The sequence below is a fragment of the Pinus tabuliformis genome, chromosome 8 (assembly GCF_031772625.1).
Source record: "Pinus tabuliformis cultivar Carrire ecotype Pingquan chromosome 8, CPIR1, whole genome shotgun sequence".
Classification (NCBI taxonomy): domain Eukaryota; kingdom Viridiplantae; phylum Streptophyta; class Pinopsida; order Pinales; family Pinaceae; genus Pinus; species Pinus tabuliformis.
Window position 1 is genome coordinate 1,211,045,245 of NC_142294.1, and position 3,464 is coordinate 1,211,048,708.

Sequence of the window (3,464 nt, forward strand, 5' to 3'; positions counted from 1 at the left end):
TATACATATAGGAAGGGGTTTTGAGCAGCAAGATTTCCCCTTAGATAAATCTTTGAGCATATGTGATTGAATCTTGTCTCATGTTTTGTGATTTCTCGATCGATTAATTATTTCCGCTGATGAGTAGAGTAGATTCAAGTCTTTTGTTTTAGCATATTACATAAGCAGTTTGAATCTACAAGGAATTTCTACAATACTCTTGTAGCAATTATTTTTGTAAGACTTTATTGTTTGATGTATGGCTGTAAATATTTAAGTTAGAGACATTGGTCATGGGCCACAACTAAATTTAAACATTGTGAATGACATATGTAAATAATTATGTACAGTTATAAATAAAATATTATTTTTATTTGGAAATACTATGGGAGAGAGCATGAGAGTAGTTAGGTTGCTCTGCTATCAGAAAACTATTAAAGTGGTTGAGTCTCAAGTAGCAGACAAGAAAAAGGGTGGCAATTGTCACAATTGGAACCTCCCATTACACCCTAAGATTCCAAGAGGAGTAACTACAACCAAAGACAATGTAATTGGAGAGAGATGTTATGTTGGGTGGAGGGGATACTTCTAGCATACTTGGAGATAAATGTAACGCTAGATAAAAAGAGAGGAGACTTTTGTAAAAAACATAGGTAAAGAAAGAAAATAAACAAACATTGAAAGCAAGACATTTCTAGAGTCTATGGGAAAAGGGAGGAATAATATCATCAAAGATCGATAAGTTAATGACAAAAGAAAATCTTGAGGCTCGGGGGTAATTGTTGGATTGCAATTCACTGGTTGGGAGGAACATGTTTGTTCCTACAGTATTTCCAAGTGTTCATTTGATCTAGATAAGTAAAATCGTCACTGAAGTTATATTCTTATTAGTGAAAGTCAACATGATAGTGTTCGCTTCGAGAATGAAAAATGAATAGAATGTATAGATAATGAAAGAGGAAATACATTTAGCATGCATCAATAAACATTCTAATGAATGCATGTAATTTTTAATTACAAACCAAGCATGAAAGCATGCAGGTATTCATAGTGAACAAAGTACAAAAATGAGTATAAGTTGGAAGGTGAATTGAGCATAGTTAAGAATGTATATGTATACTATTTATGAAAGGTTGAAAATTTATGCATGGATATTCTAACATAGGGAAAGATGAGTATGGTCATAATAGGAATAGTGAAAGGTAGAACATATATAAATGGTTTAGTTTCCTAGAAATTGTCATATATTTTTACCGAAAAATAAAGTAGGCTTAGCTTTTTTGCAAGTTGGTATGAAGGGATAGACTCCATATCAATTTTCAAGTACATGCAATACCACTTGGTATGAAAACCACTCTCACGAAGAAGTTACAGAATTTGTTTACCTACACAATCTACAACTAGCCACATACAAGTTGCAGATAAAGACTTGGACCGTGGGCTTTGGTCGAGAGTTTTAAAGAAAAAAATTATTAATGGAAATTGACTCTAGAGGATACAAGGAGTAATTGTTATCAAACATAAAATTTTGAGTCAATTAAAAGGAAACAAGCATGCATAGTCTGGTTGAAAAACATTTTGAAATGGCCATGGAATTAGAAAGATTCTCAAATACTATATATGTGTGAGCGTGTGGAGAGAGAGGGGGGGATACTCATAAGTTTGTTTAAAGTATATTTAAACTATGCATAAAATACAAAGTATTTTAATGTCTTAATATTAAAAATTGAGATGCATAAGCAAATTCTAGAGTTAAACTAAGTATATTGTTCAGGAGACAAAATATCAAGCTAAGAATATTGAACCCTTAATCTAATGGCATAACTCAAGACTGAGTATGCAAATAAAGTCATATATAATAAGATTTTTAAGAAACAATCATGGCCATCCATATTTCGTTTTATCCTCCATGTTATGCATATACCTGTAAAAGAGGAAATGGCGTTAAGGGGGGTTCTTACCTAAAGAAGATAGAATCAATGTGTCATTGGGAAATCCTGAATTAGGTTATGGGAGCCAATTTGTCACAAACAAAATGAAAAGTTCATGTCAGTAACAATTTTATAATCGCAAAAACCTTAAATTAAACCTCTGAACCAAAAGAATTAACATCGAAAAATTACCTAAAGGGTCTTCATGAAGTTGTGGCTTCAAACAACTTGTAGAAAAGCTATGGCTAGTCAGCAACTTATAAATTGATTCGAAATTATAAGCCTTAAAAGAGGAAGGAAGGGTTTCACAAGGTTAATCCCTTTTCCTCTAAAGAATGATATAAAAAATACAAAAAAGTTATAAGTACTCAAGAGGAACAAACAGGGATAATACAATAAATTATTACCATCGATACCTGGTTAGAATTTGCGTGCCTTAACAAGTTGTATCATCATGTCGAAATCTTACCTCAATAGGGTTTTTTTTAATCAAAATCTTAAGAATAATTTGAGTAAGGAGATCCTCAGGTTATCTTCCATTGAGAAACCCTAGAAAGGGTTTATAAAAATATATAAATAAAACCCCCTTGAAAAATAAATAAATAAAGCTGAGAGGTGACCATGAGAAAAACCCTTAACAAGTGAAAAATCAACAAAAACTAATTAAACCAAGCATACCTGAAGCGGAAAGGAAGCCGACGGGGAGAATATGACATTCTAGGAGACAAGGGTTCAAATTTATTTTTTTTGGGGGTGGGGGGAGTGGGGTTTGCATCCATATTCTTCTCGAAGCCCAAATCTGGAAATAGTTTTTATCCATGCAAAGGGTTTGAGATAAATGTGTTAAAGGAATTGTTATCATGGAGCATAATTCAAAAAATCCCTCTCTGATAAATTAATTAGGTTCTAAAACACTATGAATTTTTTTTGTATATCCAAATAACTTTGAGAGATCATGGAAAGGACCTGTGAAAATAAGGAAATCAAGAAAATCATTAGTCAAACCCTTTTCCATGCATCTGGAGATATAATAGAAAGAGTTTAAGTGTAATATTGTAAAACCCTAGTTTATGCAGAATAGAAGTAAAAGAATCACAGAGCCGAAACCCTCGCTTACGTAGTGGAAATCACGGTCTGCAAAGGAAAACAATGTCAAATGATTAGTTCGATAAGGTAGTCATTCCAACCAGTACGTTTTCTAACCCATATTCATTGTTCTATTACCTTGGTTAATCTGGACTGTCCACATGTGACTTCGTCACATGGTTAGGATAGGACCGTGTCTACATGCATGAAACATATACAGGGATACCACGTTTCAATAATTCCAAGTGTTACATATGGTATAACAAGGTGGGGAGGGAGGTCGAAATGGCCTGGTAACTTTTACAAAGAAAATATTTCAAGTATAACAAGGGTCGTGATCTATGGAGGAGCGGTTCACAAATGATATTACATAAATACTTAACAAACAAACACGACACATGCATGAGATTGTCGATAGACAAGAGTCGTTTAAGTATGATGGAACCCATGATCGAGGGTTTGATTCCA